The sequence below is a fragment of the Pelodiscus sinensis genome, chromosome 19 (genome assembly GCF_052426305.1).
Source record: "Pelodiscus sinensis isolate ZL-2025 chromosome 19, ASM5242630v1, whole genome shotgun sequence".
In the NCBI taxonomy this organism is placed as follows: domain Eukaryota; kingdom Metazoa; phylum Chordata; order Testudines; family Trionychidae; genus Pelodiscus; species Pelodiscus sinensis.
Window position 1 is genome coordinate 15,060,388 of NC_143070.1, and position 15,841 is coordinate 15,076,228.

Here is a 15,841-nt window from a genome sequence, read left to right on the forward strand (position 1 = left end):
GTAGCCTTCACAGCCTCCTGCAGCAAGGAGTTCCACAGGTTAACTATTTGCTTTGGGAAGAACAACAACTTTCTCTTACTAGTTTGAAGCCTGCTACCCAGTCCTTTCCTTTGGTGTCCTCTAGTCCTTCTTTAGGGGAACTCAGGAAGAACTTTTCTGAATGCACCCTCTCCACCCAACCCCTGCTTTTAGAGACCTCTATCCTGTCCCCGCTCCATCTCCTCTTTTCTAAGCTGAACAGTCCCAGTCTCTGTAGCCTCTCTTCATCTGGGACCTGTTCCCAACCCCTGATCATGTTAGTTGCCCTCCCCTCTCCCAGCCTTTCTCTTCCCCTCTCCCACCTCCTTTTCCCAGTCTCCCCCAGTTTTATTCAATAAAGACAGAGTCAATGTTGGAAGAAACGTTATCTTTATTTTGTACATCAATATGAAGGGGGGCTAGGGAAGGGTAAGTGGAAGGAGGTGAGGGAGGAATGGGGTACGAGCCCCCGATGGGGAGGACTGGGCTGGCTCTGTGGGCTTCTGGGGGTGGAAGCTCTCCTGCAGCCCCCCAATTGCCTCCTCTCCCCAGATGGCAGCCGGGCTGATGGCCGAGTGCTGTCATGTGCCCAGTGTGGGCACTCCGGGCACTCCAAGCCAGGACTGCTTTGCAAGCGGGGCACCCCTTAGAACTGTCTGTCCGGGGTGGGGTCGGGACCCTTTAAGCGCAGCCCTTGGCTAGCCTGAGACAGCATCTCCACGCTCTAAGTCCTCCTCTGATGCCCTGCCGGCACTGCTTCCGGCCATCCTTAAGCCTGGTTCAGGGTCTACTTAATGTGGACATGCTAGTTCAAATTACCAAAAGGCTAATTCGAACTAGTTTTTTAATCTGGATCCGTTAGTTCGAATTAGCTTAGTTCAAATTAACTAATTCGAACTAAGTTAGTTCGAACTAACGTTGTAGTGTAGACGTACCCTGCCTTACTAACTAAAAGATGCTGCACTCACACACTCCATGGATGAGGCTCTGGTTCAGAGATGACTCGGTCACTGCAGAGGGGCTGGTCTCTTCTGGCAGGGATCCTCTTCAGGCAAGAATCAGGCTGCTTCAATCCCGGAATTTCCCATTACCACAAAGGGGTGCCAGGCTCAAGATGCAGGCCACACAACTGCACCAAAATTCAAGCTATAATCTCCTAGCCCAGCATTCAGACACACACACAGCAGGCAGCAGCCCCGAACCAGCAGACAGGAAAGAGCTGACCATGGTGGCTGGTCTCACCCAGGGAACTGGAGAGCCAGCTCTGCCTCGCTGGGGAAGCCTCCCAGCAAACTCCACAAACTGGGAATCAACAGTGGAGACATAACACCCAGCTGAGGGATCCTGCCTTCCCGTCCCTAGAGGCTAGTTCTCAGGCCTGGGGTTCACTAGCTCCCACACAGCCAGCTTCCCCTTCCCTGGCTGGCTCCAGACTCTCCAGCCAATGGCTCCTCCTTCCCCTCCTGAACTCCCTGGGAGGGGCGTCTCACTCCCTGTGGGTTGCCAGGCAGACTCTGTCCCTGGTAGGGAGGGGGAGCCAAGGCAAACTCCGTGCGCCTGTCCCTGAGCTGCCAGCAGACAGAGCCCCAGGAATCTAGGTCATCTCCTTGGGGTTACAGACACATATAGGCTGTGTCTACATTGGCACCCTTTTCTGGAAAAGGGATGCTAATGAGACACTTCCGAATTGCAAATGCCGCAGGGATTTAAATTTTCCCCTAGGCATTTGCATGAACATGGCTGCCGCTTTTTTCCTGCTCGGGGCTTTGCCGGAAAAAAGCGCCAGTCTAGACGGGATATTTCGGAAAATAAAGCTGGATGGGGAGCAGCCTCTGGGGTACCAGGGCCAGGACACCAGCCTAGCAGAGGATGGGTGGGAGGTGGCAGTGACATCACAAAGGGCCTATTGTATGACCACAGCCTATTGGGGGACAGTGATGACTTCACAAAGAGTCTCTGGCAACAAGCACTCAGGACAGAGGTGCACGGCCGGGGCAAACGCCGAGTTTCCTGCGGCTTGGCAGCAGCACGGCCCCTTCTCAGGGTCTCTGCAGGGGCTGGATGGAGAAGTGGGACTAAGGGGCGGGGGCAGGAGCCTCGTCGACATTTTCTCCTTCCCTGCAGCTGGTCCTATCGTCCCAGGTGACAAGGTAGAAGCCTCGGAAAGGTTTGGAGCCTTCTCAGTCTGGTTCCCCTTTTCTCCATTCCCTCTCTCTGTCTCGCCTTCTCCTGCGTCTTTTCCCCTTTCCCTGCCCCACCAAGCAGGAGGAGGTGTTGGGGAGTTGGGACAGTGGGAAGCCTCACAGAGAACTCAGACTGGCAGAGTTCTCGGAGCAGGTGACCTGGCCCTCCATTTGGACGTGTGCTGAGACCCACCCCCCACCTCCTAGCTCCCAGAGTCTTGCTCCCGAATGGCCAAGCGGGTGGTTACTGACGGAGGACACTTGCAGCCTTTTGTTCTCTTTCAAACCGATTTCGGGGAGTCATTATTAACAGTTCCCAGCCATGCGGGAAGTGCCTAACACCTGGGGTTCCACAGGGGTTCCACCTGGGGTTCCACAGGGGTCTGCTTATTAAGTTTGCAGATGATCCCAAGCTGGGAAGGGTGGCAAGTGCTTTGGAGGACAGGGTCATACTTCAAACTGATTTGGACAAACTGGAGACATGGGCTGAAGTAAACAGGATGAAGTTTAATGAGGAGAAATGCAAAGCGCTCCACTTAGAAAGGAACCACCCATTTCACACATGCTGAATGGCTAGGAAGGAGTCCTGCAGGAAGGGATCTAGGGCGTCAGAGTGGACCACAAGTGAAACAGGAGTCAACAGTGTGACACTGTTGCAAGAAAAGCAAACATGCTTCTGGGAGGCGTTAACAGGCATGTCGTGAGCAAGATTCGAGAAGTCATTCTTCTGCTCTACTGTGCACTGATTAATCCTCAGTTGGAGTCTCGCTGCTGATTAGGCCTCTGTTGGAGTTTTGTGTGCAGTTCTGGGCACTGCATTTCAAGAGAGTGTGTTCTACTTCCAGGGGGAAAAAAGGAAACTGTGAACCGTAATTTGAATACCTTTCTTCCAGGATGGGGTTTTGTTTTTGTTTTGTTTTTTGAAGAGGCATTTCTGGGGCCAAATGTCACAAAAAGCCCTCTTTTGGAAGCTCCCTTCTTCCTGATGGGAGGAGGAAGACTGGGCTTCCAAAAGAGTAGGTTTCCACTTCCAGCTGAGCAAACGTGTTCCCTGGATGTAGCGGGGGTGGGAATGGGCAGGTGTGTGTGTGGGGGGGGGGCGTGTTTCTGTGATACAGCAGTATATACCAGCCTGAGAGGGGACACGAGAGCAGTTTTCAAGTGCCTAAAATGGGGTTATAGGGAGGAGGAGATAAATTGTTCTCCTTGGCCTCCGAGGAGAGGACAAGAAGCAATGGGCTTAAGTGCAGCAAGGGAGGTTTAGGCTGGACATGAGGAAAAACTTCCTGTGAGGGGGGTTACACTCGGGAGATATTTCAGAGCAGACACCTGTCAGGGATGCTCTAACGGTGCTTGGTCCTGCCGGAAGGGTAGGGGGCTGGACCCAATGATCCCTGATGGCTGGTGCCCATTAGTGGTGGCTGGGCTGTGGCCGGTTGGAAGGCCTCTGTGTGTCCTAAGGGGGTGCTTGGGGGCAGGACATCAGCCTGACTGGGGTTGGGGGGGCAATGACACCACAAAGGCCTATGGAGGGGAGGGGCTAGGGAAGGGCTGAGCTCATGGAGATCCCCTGACAGCTGCACGGCAGGGCAGCCTCAGAGACACCCCCCAGCCCTTTCTGGCTGTGTGAGGAGCCCCCCAAAGAGGCGGGGCTGGAATCGCTCTGAGACCGACCCTGCTGGAGATGACCTGGGCCAGCCCTTGGGACGTCCCCGGAGACCTCTCGTCCGCCCCCCTCTCCCAATCTCGCTGCTGATTGGCTGAGCCGGGGGCCACGGACAGGGAGGAGGTTTCCCGGGTGTGACCCCCCTGCCCTTCCTTTGCAGGCTCTGCACGGCCGGGGTCCAGGCCTCCAGCTGGCCCTGCAGGGGGACCGGCAGGCACAGCCCCACACAGGTGCCAGGAGAGCCGGTAGGTGAGCATGAGCGGGGCCGGGGGGGCGGAGAGCAGTTTTCCCATAGCGCTGGGGGGGCATGGGGACCCTGGGGCAGGGCCGGCAGGACAGGGCTGTGTTGGGCCTTTTCTCCATCCGGGACAGGGGAAGGGGATGGAAGTTGAAGTCAGGGCCTGGCTGGCTTTGGGATAGGGACCCTCAAATCCCATACACCTGGCGGAGGGGGGGGGGGGGCTTGTTGGCACAGCCTGGGCACTGGTCTATTGACCCGGCTCTACCTCTCTCCCCCGCAGCACGTCAGCTCCTGCATCACGTCCACGGTGTCCTAGGGGAGAGCCAAGGCCCAGGGAACAACAGAGCCGGTTGTAACCCCCTCCCCCATTCCCGCATGGGAGGTGAGTGACCTCTGAGCCGGCCCCGGACCCTGGGGTGGGCAGGCGGCTCCTGCAGAGCCGGCAGCGGTAGGGCTGCGGGCTGGCAGCGATCCCTGGGGAGGGCCAAATCCGAGCCGGGCCTGAGCAAGGTGGCCAGTGTCCAGTTTGGAACCGGACAGGCCAGAATCTGAGGTTTCTGTGTGGGAAAGAAATGGAGACAATAGAAATGAGACAATGGGAATGGCCGGGATTTCCCTGGGGAGACGGAATGTCGATTGTGATGTCATGTCAAGTGTGTCCAGTAGTTTTGTTGAGACCATCTGGCAACCCCAGGCCTGAGCCAGACTTAGGCCCAGTTCAGGGGAGACCCTAGGACGTTAAGGGCCCATGTTCCAGCCAGACTCCTGCCCCGACCTGGGTCCCTCCTTGTCCCCCTGGAGCATCTGGGGGTGCAAGTCCCCCTGGAGGTCTCGTTAGCTCCTCTCCCCAGTGGCTTCAGCGGAGGGATGCGGGGAGGGAGGCGCCTGGCCCAGGGGGGGTGGGAGCTGGCAGCAGGACTGCCAAAAACCAGACTCTCCAGTAGAAAACTGGACACCTGCCATCCCTAGCTGGCAGCAGGACACTGATGGGCCCCGTCTCCTCCCTTCCATCCCAGCTCAGCACAGCCCCCACTAGGGAGCTTGGGGCCCAGCTGGGACTGTCCCTCAGGGGCCCAGCCGAGGACACCGGCCGGCCGGCCAGGGAGGGGCCTGACCCCTGTGCCCACTGCTGCTGCACCAGAGGTGAGGGACCCCGCTGGGCAACGGGCCCCCAAGCACTGACACCGACAGACGCCAGGCCGGGGGCCCTGCTGAAGTGTCGCCCCCTGATCCCGCCCCCCCCCGGGAATGGGAGCCTGGTTGCTACACACCAGACCCTCTGGGACCAGCCCCACGGGAGGGTGAGTCTGTCTCTCTCCCCTCCCCCACACTCCATGTAGGACCAGCCCCTCCCCAGGCCCCAAGGCACCTGCTCTTTGTGAGGCCAGGGATGCAGCCCGCTGGGAACCCAGCCCCAGCCAGGGCCCTAGGGCAGCTGGACGCTGCAGGGGAACAGCTCGGGGGAGAGGGGCATCACCAGCTCCTGCACTGATAGCCCCGGAGGGGTCTGGCCCTGGGGGGCACTAGGGAGGTGCTACGCCCATCCCAGGGCCCAGCTCCCCCTGCCCCCTGGTTCCCAGGCACCGCGTCTGACAGGCCCTTGCTCTCTTGGGACAGGAGGAGCCCGGCCACGGGGACACGCCAGCTCCCCTGGTCTGACCCTGGCCCCAGGTGCCTGCAGCTCGGCAGGGGCTGCCCCAGGGCAGGTGACGACAGCTGGGGAGGGAGCCGCCTGCGATATCAGCACCTCGCTTTTCCTGCTCACGCTGGGAGTGGAGCCGCAGCCGCGGCCGGGCACCGGGGAGAGGGAGGGGCTTCCCCCCCCCGCCGCTGGGGATAGAACCATCCACCCATCTCCTGTCTCTGGACAGGGACCTGCACAGCCTCGTGAGTCAAGGCCAGCTTATGGACTACAGCCGCTAGGCTGAACTGCCTGACTAAAGGGGCAAAACACTGGCCATTGGGCCACGCTGCCCAGAGGAAAGGGGCAAGGTACTGACTGGCCATTGGGCCACGCTGCCCAGAGGAAAGGGGCAAGGTACTGACTGGCCATTGGGCCACACTGCCCAGAGGAAAGGGGCAAGGTACTGACGGGCCATTGGGCCACACTGCCCTTAGAAAAGGGGCAAAGTACTGACTGGCCATTGGGCCACACTGCCCTTAGAAAAGGGGCAATTACTGACTCTGGCCATTGGGCCATACTGCCCTTAGAAAAGGGGCAAGGTACTGACTGGCCATTAGGCCACACTGCCCAGAGGAAAGGGGCAAGGTACTGACTGGCCATTGGGCCACACTGCCCAGAGGAAAGGGGCACGGTACTGACTGGCCATTGGGCCACACTGCCCTTAGAAAAGGGGCAAAGTACTGACTGGCCATTGGGCCACACTGCCCTTAGAAAAGGGGCAAGGTACTGACTGGCCATTGGGCCACACTGCCCAGAGGAAAGGGGCAAGGTACTGACTGGCCATCGGGCCACATTGCGGTTACGGACTCCACCCACTAGGCTGCCCTGCCCTATGCCGGGCTCTGCCAGAGGGAAGCTGGGAGCCTGCAGGCTTTGTGGCCAGAGAAGCTGCCGTCCCCTCGGCACCAGGTGCGAGTTGGACCCAGGGGCCGGATGGTGACGATTCCAGCCCAGGGACGGGGCGTGTCGTGGCACAGACTGAAGGCTGAAGAACCAGCCCAGAGGCCAGGACCAGGCGAGGTCACACACGGGACCAGGGCAGCGGAGGAGGAAACCGATTGGCCAGGGGAGAGAGGCCAGATGGGGGCTGCACCTCGGGACCTGCTGAAGCCTGGATCAGATGAAGGGGCCTCCCCGTTGCGCCGCTTCTCCCAGAAGACGAGCTCGGTGCCCTTCAGCCAGGACGCCGGGCAGAGAAGCCACCGTGAACCCGGCGCCTCGCAGCCCTGCCCTGGGCGTCGGAGGCCTGGCCAGGCCCTTCCCAGGGAGACTCCCATCCAGTGCAGAGCCCTACCGCGGAGGTGGGGAACCTCAGGCGCGGGGGCCAGATGCAGCCCCGGCTGGCGGGGATCCGGCCCCTGAAGGTCGAGGCTCCCCCCTGCATTGGGGGCCCACGCTGGGGAGGGGAGGGGGGCTGTTTCTCACTTGTGTGCAGCCCCCCATAGATTTTTCTGTGGGTCAGTGGCCCCGACCCAGCAAAGGTTCCCCACCCCTGCTCTGTGGGGGGTAAAGGTCCCTGGGAACCTGACTAGGGCCCCACCCATTTCACAGCCAGGAGACGTGCAACGGGGGGAGAGGAGGGGATGGAGGAATGGCGAGGGGAGTCTGAGCTCCCCACGTGGTTAGGAGCCTGGGGCGCCAGCTGCTCCCTGACCTGGCTGGGATGGGACAGGAGTTGTCCAGCCCCAACACGGGCACTCGCGGAGAGGGCAAATCAGAGCCACCCTGAGGGGCAGGGAGAAGTGAGGGTGGAACGGCTCTAGCCCTGCCCCGCAGGCTGCTGGGAAGTGAAATTGGCACTCTTGGGACGCCCCCACCCCCATTGCACACAATCCTAGTTTGGGCCAGGATCCAGCCGTCAGAGAGCTGGGAAATTTCCCAGGGAAGCCCCCAGGAGTGTGCCAGGGAGCAGCGTGGACACGGTCTGGCTGTGAAATGGGCGAGGTTGCAGGGGGACGCGATGGGGCCCTAGTTCCGGCGTATTCCCTGGAAGTTGTGGGAAAGGGTCTGCCAGAAACTCCTGGCCCTGTTGGTCTCCAGGGTCATTGGGGAATCCCCTAGTGCAGCCTTTCTCCAGCTGGGGCTCCCCACCCAAAAGGGGGTCCCAGGGCCAGGGGAAGGGGCTCGCGAGCAGGGTCACTGGCCGCCTGGGTTTTCCCAGCCATGACCTTGTCTTCAGGCCGCAAATCTTCCTCTGGGCAGATGTTTGGAAATATTAAAAACTGTCGGATTTCTCCCGGCTTTCCCAGCTGAGTGGCTGGAGAGCAGCGGCTACTGTCTGGCCATCCGGTTTGGGGGCAGCCCCATTGACAGCAGCAGCACAGGAGGAAGGGAGGCCTGGTCCGGTGTTGCCACCCTTCCTTCTGCACCGCTGCTGGCGGGGGGGCTGCCTTTCCATCTGGGTGGCTGCAGAGCAGCGGCCTCTGGCAGGTCACCCAGCTCAAAAGTCAGCGCCACCACCAGCTGCAGTGCAGAGGGAAGGGGGCAGTGCTGCAGGGTGTGGGGCTGCCTTCTGAGCTGGATGGCTGGAGAGCAGTGGCTGTTGGCCAGGGGCCCAGCTTAGACGACGGCGTCCCTGCCAGCAGCAGCACAGAAGCAGGGTGGCTCCGTGTTGTGTCACTCCTACTTCTGCACCACTGCTGGCGGTGGCCCTGTCTTCCGAGCTGGGCGCCCCAGGAGCAGCCACGACTCTCTGGTCACCCGCTCAGCCGTCAGTGCTGCCCCAAGAGCGGTGCAGCAGGAAGTGCAGGAGGGGCGGGATTGCAGCATTTCCTTCAGCACCGCGGCGGGTGTCAGCCCTGCCTCCCAAACCGGGTGACCAGAGAGCGGGTGCCACTGGCCAGGGGCTACCTCAGAGGGCAGCGCCGATACCAGCAGCAGCACAAACTAGGGGTGTCAACGTGTGTAGCTGGCTACACGATTAACCGATACGTCTGGGCTTATTGGTTAATCCTGTCGACTCCACGCACCCCTCCCCCGGCTGCCTCAGGAACAGAAGCAGCAAGAGGGGGGGAAGGCGGGAGCTGGTGTCTGCGGGGATCCAGCTATTAAGCTGCCTCCCCATGAGCACCAGATCCCATGGAGCTGCCTGGCCCGCACCATGAGCTGCTGCCTCTCATAGAGATGCAGCAACATGGAGGGTGAGGGAGTCAGGCAGGAGCTGGTGCACACGGGAAGCAGCTTTTAAGACAGCTCCCCATGTGTATTAGCTCCTATGGAACCACGTCTCACCCATCCCCCTCCACTGCTGCCTCCCTATCAGCGTGGGGGCAGGGCAGACATGAGATGAGATGTTCGGGGAACTATCTTCTAAGCCGGCTCTCCACACAGGCCAGCTCAATGGAACCCCCTTTCCTCCCTCGCTGTCTCACATAGAAGCGAGGGGGATGGGGGGTTGCTCGAGGGGAGCTGACTTAAAATCTAGTTCTCCGTGAACACCAGTTCAGCGGAGCTGCCTGCTCCTGCTTCTCACACTCCAGAGGAGGCTGCTGCAGAGCAGCCTCTGTCCGGGGCTGGCACAAGCTCTCGTCGCACAGAGGCTGCTGTGTGGGATGCCGGTGCAGCCTCTGTCTGCTGTGTGGGATGCCGGTGCAGCCTCTGTCTCCTGTGTGGGATGCCGGTGCAGCCCCTCATTGCTGACTCAGGCACCAGGGACTATCGAATAATCGTGGAATTGCTACAGTTTGATGCAGTGACATGATTGTTCAGTGACTCCCTGTCTGACATCCCTAGCAAACAGGGAGGGCGGCCCTGGACGGTGCTCCCCTCGTCCTTCTCTGCCATCGCTGGCAACAGCGCCGCCACTCCCACCGGGCAGCTGGACAATCCGCGCTGTCTCCGGTAACAGTGCAGAAGGCAGGTGGGCTGCTGCAGCTTTGCCTCCCTGCCTTCCGCGCCGCTGCTGCTGGGTAAGGATGTTAAATAACGATTCATGGACAAGTTGAGGAGTCGATGGAATTTCCATTGGCTACTCGACTAGTCGATGGGCACTTTCTGCACTTTGAACTGGACAAGGGCCCCAGCAGGGCCTCCTGTGCACTTCAAAACGGGAACTCCGTGTGCAGCCCGGGGCCAGCAGGAAGTTCCACTGACTCGGCTTTACAAGGGTCCTTCCGCTTTGAAAGGCTCAGGATCCTGGAGACTCTTGTGCATTTCAGAGTGGAAGCACCTGCATGAAGCCTGGAGTCAGCAGGGGACTCAGACCCCTGGCAACTCCGAGGTCCATGTGGCGCTGCTCCTTTGGAGAACCCCCTTTTCACCCCTTTTCCCATGAGCAGGCAGCGCCAGCACCACCAGCAGCACAGAAGGGAGGGCGGCCTGGTGTGGCGGTGCCTCCCTTCCCTCTGCACTGCTGTGGGCAGAGGCTCTGCCTACTAATGGGGAGGCTGAGGAAGTTATAAGGGGTCAGGTGCCCAAGCTGGATGGCAACCCCACCGCCAGCAGCAACGCAGGAGGGAGGGAAGCTGGTCTGATATCGCCACCCTCCCTGCTGTGCCGCTGCTGGCCGTGCCTCTCACTTCTCAGCTGGGCAGCTAGAGAGCGCAGGCACCATGTGCACAAGGCCGCCTGACCCAGCAGAGCCACCCTCCCTTCCGTGCCACTGCTGGGGGCAGCCCTGCCTGCCACACTGACGCTACGTCTAGACGACAGGCTTTTGTCCACAGAAGTTTTGTCGACAGATACTGTGGACAAAGCTTCTGTCAACAAAGAGCATCTAGACTACGTCCAGTTCTGTAGACAGAGCAAGCCGCTTTGTCAACATACAGTGTAGACGCAAAGGGCAGTGGAGATGCAATAGCGCCTTCTGGTGACAGAACTCTCTCGACAAAAGGCGTTATTCCTCGTAGAATGAGGTTTACAGCTGTCGACAAAACAGCGGAGTTCTGACGTTGTCAACAGAACTCAGCAGCAGTGTAGACGCAGGTATAATTGTGTCGACAAAAGTCCACTTTTGTCAACAAAACCCTGTAGTCTAGACACACCCTGAGTGGCCTGCGAGTGGCCCATGCTGGCAGGACACCCAGCTGCAGTCACCACCAGCAGCAGCACAGGAGGAAGGGAGGCCTGGTCTGGTATCTCAGCCCTTCCTTCTGCGCCGCTGCAGGCGGTGGCGCTGCCTTTGGACCTAGGCAGCAGCAGGGCAGAGGCTGCTGTTGTGGGGCCCAGATCGGAGGGGGCCCCACTGAGCAGCGAGTGAGGGGTGGTCACTGACGGGTCCCCCAGCTCAGAAGTCAACGCCGCCCCAGCAGCAGCGCAGAGGCAGGGTGGCCTGGCATGTTGTTGCCACCGTTCCTTCCGCACTGCTGCTGGCAGGGCTGCCTTCTCCGCTGGGGACCACAGAGCAGGGGCCACAGGGGAGGTGCCCAGCTCGGAGGGCAGCTCCGCTCCCAGCAGCAGCGCAGAAGGAAGGGGGAGTGGCTGCCATTGCATCCTTCCCTCTGCCCCCTGCTGGGGGCATCGCTCCCTTCCAAGCTGGGTGGCCAGAGCGAGCGGGATCCCAGCTGTGGGGTCAGTGCCAGCAGCAGCAGCAGTGCAGGAGGAAGTGGAGGCAGCGATGCCGTTGCCACCCTTCCGTCTGCGCCGCTGCTGGCCAGGTTGGGGGCAGAGAGCAGCTGCCCTTCCAGCCGCCCAGCTCGGGAGGCCAGGAGAGATCAGGGACATTTCTTCTTATTTCCAAACTCCGCCGGGATAGGGACCTGGGGACTGAACACGAGGCCACGGCTGGGAAAGCCCAAACGTCCGGTGCCCCTGTGAGCGACCCTCCTGCCCTCGCCTTGCCGCCCCCTTCTGGGCAGGGACACCCAGAGGGAGAAACACTGCACTAGGGGATTCCTCTACGACCCCGAGGGCCACCATGGCCAGGAGTTCCGGGCAGCCCCTTTCCCACCACTTCCACGGAGGAGGCGGCAGGTTCTCAGGGGAGGTTTCCCCAACTCAGAGATCTGCCTGGATGGAGAGTGGAGGAGCAAAGGGAGGGCCTGGCCAGGAACGCCCAGGGCCAGGGCCGGGCTCACACGGCAGCACCCACGGCAGGGAGTGGCCAGAGACTCCTGGGAACCGACAGGTGTGTAAAGAAACCTGCTGCTCAGCCAGGCCCAAAACACTGTGTCTGCCGGCCACTGGGGCCAGCCCAGACGTATCCAGCCTCCCGCTGACTCTGGAGTCCCTGCTGCCTTCTCCTACATGGCCTGGAAGAGCAGAAGTGATTCGTGGTGTCCGAGAGATGCTCCCTCGATGCCAAAAACTCCACCCACCTCAGGTGTAGCAACAGCACGAGTCAAGTAAAAAAATTTTGAGATTGGTTTAAGATAAAGAGAGTAAAGAGAAATAAACCGACCATTGATTGTATGAGCTTTGGTTTCTGGGCCTTAAACGCACACACAGGTTGGTCTCGGCCATTCCCTGAAACCTGAGGACTTGATTCACTTTTCCCATGGCAGGCAAGGGGGCGGCTACACCCCAGGGCCTGTGGGGACAGAGCGGTGCCAGCCGAGCCCCCTCCCTGGGATGCAGCCCATAGCCACAGAAGGGGTGTTTCTGTTGCCATGACAACAGCCCCTCCCCAGGCAAAGCCGATCTAGACTCCTGGCTATAGCAGTCATGCCTAGCAGTCAGAGCTGGGGTCAGGAGTCCCAGAGCAGCCCAAAGGCCGGTCTTATGGGCTCCGAATTGAAGGGCCAAAGGAACCATCCTGGTAATCTGGGCTGAGCTCCTGCACCTTGCAGGCCCCAGAACCTCCCCCACCCCTCCGGCCCCAGCCCCACTTGCCCCCAGCCCCACTTGCCCTGGCTGTTACTGAGGCCCTCACGTCACGGCTCAGTGATGTCAAGGGATGGAGAATCCCCCATTGCACCACTTGAACCCAACCCCGGACTCTGCAGAGGGGGGCAGCCGCCTCCACCTAACCCTCATGGACTCTGCCCATCTGACCCCTTGACAAGCCCTTCCCACCCCCAGACATGGGGTCAGTCAGAGCAGGTGTGTTCTGGCCAGCGTCCCCAGCCACACGGCGGGGAAAGAATTGTCTGGAGCAGCGCAGCACTGGGGAGCCCACGTTTCCCTCTGCTGAGCGCGGGGCAGCCGGTCCAATTCCTCCCACCCATGTCAGTCCAAGGGCCGCCGATGGGAGCTGGCAGCACAAACGCTCCCATTCCCGCCCCGTCGCCTGAGCCCCCGTGTCCCTGGGCCCAAGCCCTGGGCCCTGCTGCCCGAGGAGCAGGGACTCCGACCGCCACACGCTGAGCCCCCAGGAACAATCCCCGCCCTGGGCCCCTTCCTAGCAGCCCTGGCGTCTCTCCCCTCACGCGGCCTGTGGGCACGGCCCGTCCGAGGGCCTCCCTGGCCACGGCTGCTGCTGGAGGCTCCTGCCCCCTCGGCTCCCCTGGGCCCGGAGCTCCCTGCGCATCCTCCTCCTCCCGCAGTCGGCCCGGCCTGGGCGGCTCCAGAGGCTTTTATACTCCGCTCCTTCTGGGGGCAGGACCAGCAGGACTGCGGGGGCAGGGAGGGGGACGGACTGATTCTCAGGGCAGGGTTGATGCCCCCCTAGCCCCCGGTCATCTGAAGCAGGGGGCTGAGCCCGCCAAAGCTCATGATCCCAGCGACATGTTTTATTGGTCTGTAAAGTTGTCACATTACCGAATTGGAGAGAAGCAGCCAGATCGCTGCTGCACCCCTAGGTGGGGGTGTTGGCCCCAGAAATTGGTATAAAAGGGAGCCATGTGGGGTATTGAATGGGAGCTTGTTGTTTGCTGATCCTGTGTACACTGTTTATGTGAGTATATAATGTCTGTGTGTGTAGATAGGAATCTGTGTGGAAGCTGAATATTTCTCTGAATGTGGTTAAGCATTTCTATGGACAGGCTGAGTAGCGAAGCCCTGTGGAACAATGGCACTTGATGGGCCAAAGACACACCTAAAGCAGGAGGGCGGAGACCTAAGAGCTGCCAGCAGAGAGAGGCTGAGGACCAGGTGTCCAGCTGAGACCAGAAGAGGCCAGGAAGGGGGTATAAAGAGGCCATGTGGTCGATGCCATTTTGTTCTCAGCTCAGCACTTCATCCCAGAGGCAGCACTGCAGGGATCGAAGAGCCCGGAAGACCTGTGAACCCATCCTGATCTTAGGATGTGCAATAAGATCTTTTAAACCAGCAGCTGCAACATCTCTGCTAAAGCCTGCATCGAGAACTGGGAGATTCGGTGCATGTAACGTACTGTACTTTAATAACCTTACTCTCAGGCTTTTCTTTTTTATGTTAATAAACCTTTAGTTGTTAGATGCTAAAGGATTGGCCCAGCGTGATTTGTGGGTAAGGTCCAGAGGGTAAATTGACCAAGGATCTGTGGCTGGTTTCTTGGAACCGGCCAGAACTTGTTCGGGGTAGGTGGGATTGGGTGCTAGGACCCCCCCACCTGTGTATAGGCCCGGGGCCATCTGGGGCACGGATATTGCTGGGGCGTCAGAGGGGTTTTGCTCAGGAGGCTTCAGGCAGGTTGCTGAAGCGCTCTGTGAAACTGGTTTGTGGCCTGTTTGGAGAGGTCACCAGTCAGGGGGGCTGTAAGGAGCCCCGGATTTGAGCAATTCGCCCTGAGCGGACACCCTCAGCTGTGCCCAGACACGGTCCGGTCCGTCACAAAAGTGCTACCAGGCGATTTGTTGTTTGACCAGAGCGAGGGCTGAGGAGGAAGGTCCGGCCTGGGGCTCACAGCCGGTTGTGCTGGGTTGGGGAAGGCAGAGGATGTAGGCCAGGCAGAGGCCTAAGAGGGTCTCTCCATGGCCAGAGAGGGGATCCCAAGGAGCGACTGTCTCGAGTTGCAGCTGGGGAGCTCTGGGGTGGGTATTAGGGGAAACGATTTCACGGAGTCTGGGGAAACCAAGGAGCGGTGGAGGCCTGGGGAAGAGGGGGAATCTCTGTCCTGAAAGGACTTTAAGGCCAGACTCGACAAAGCCCTGGGGGGCCCCTTGCTCCCACTCCGGTCCCCAAACCCGACCCCCCCCGTTCACCTCCCTCCCCCCACTGACCGATCCGTCTCCTTCCCCCTCCCCGCCAAACCCCCGTGTCGTCTCCCCGCAGCGCGGCGGGAACGTTGGCTCTCCCCGGGGGAGGGTCATGTGACCCGGCCCCCTTTCCCCGCAGCGGGGCCACCTGGCCCGAGCAGAGCGGAGCCTGCAGCCGCCGCGAGGGGTTCCTGGGGCTGCGGAAGGGCCGTGGCGGGGGTGCGGTTGCCCGGCCAGGCAAATACCTGGGCGCAGGCGAAGGGGGGGGCCGCTGGCTGTGCCGGGGTCCGAGTGCCGCGCGGTACAGGGGGAGGGGCTCCCTTTGATTGACAGCCCTCCCTCCCCCGACAGCTGGACCTCTGAGCGCCCTGCGGGGGGCGGGCGGGTCACTCGCTGGTGCCCAAAGCGGCGCTGCTCTGAGGCTGGACCCCGCAGGAGGGGAGAGGGTCTGGGCAGTGCGGGGGGGCGGGGCTGCTCCTGCAGGCGCAGGGTGGGTCGGGTCCCGCTCCGCCCCAGGGCCCGGACCCTTCCTCCCAGGCGGCCACGTGGCGCAGCAAGAGCGCGCCCCCCCTGCAGGCGCCGCCCCCGCCCCTTGCCCTGGGCGGCCACAGGCAGGCCCGCGGGGGGCGGTGACGCTGCCGGGATCCGCCCTTGGCCACGTGCCGCCCCGCGCGCTGGGCTCGGTTCGCTGGAGCCTGCGGCGAGGGAGCCGAGCGACCGTTGGGAACCGGTTCTAACCGGATTTTCCCGCCTTGGCGAGAGTTCCGCTCCCCTCAGGAGACCTGCCCAGGGGGCTGTATGAGACGGGAGGGGGGGGCGCCAGTCACTGCTGTCTGCCCCGAACCCCCCCCCCACAGATCTCTCCTCTCCCCCCATAACATCTAGGGACTCCCCAGCCTCCGCCCCACATTCCCTGATTCTGGATCCTTCCCCCAGGCTCTTCCTCTGGGTTCCCTTCATATCTCGTCTGCTCTTTCGCCCGGGGGCAGCAATAAAACACCCGAGTGAGTCACAGGTGCCAGACCCTGGCCCAGAGGAACGGGGCCATCACCTTCA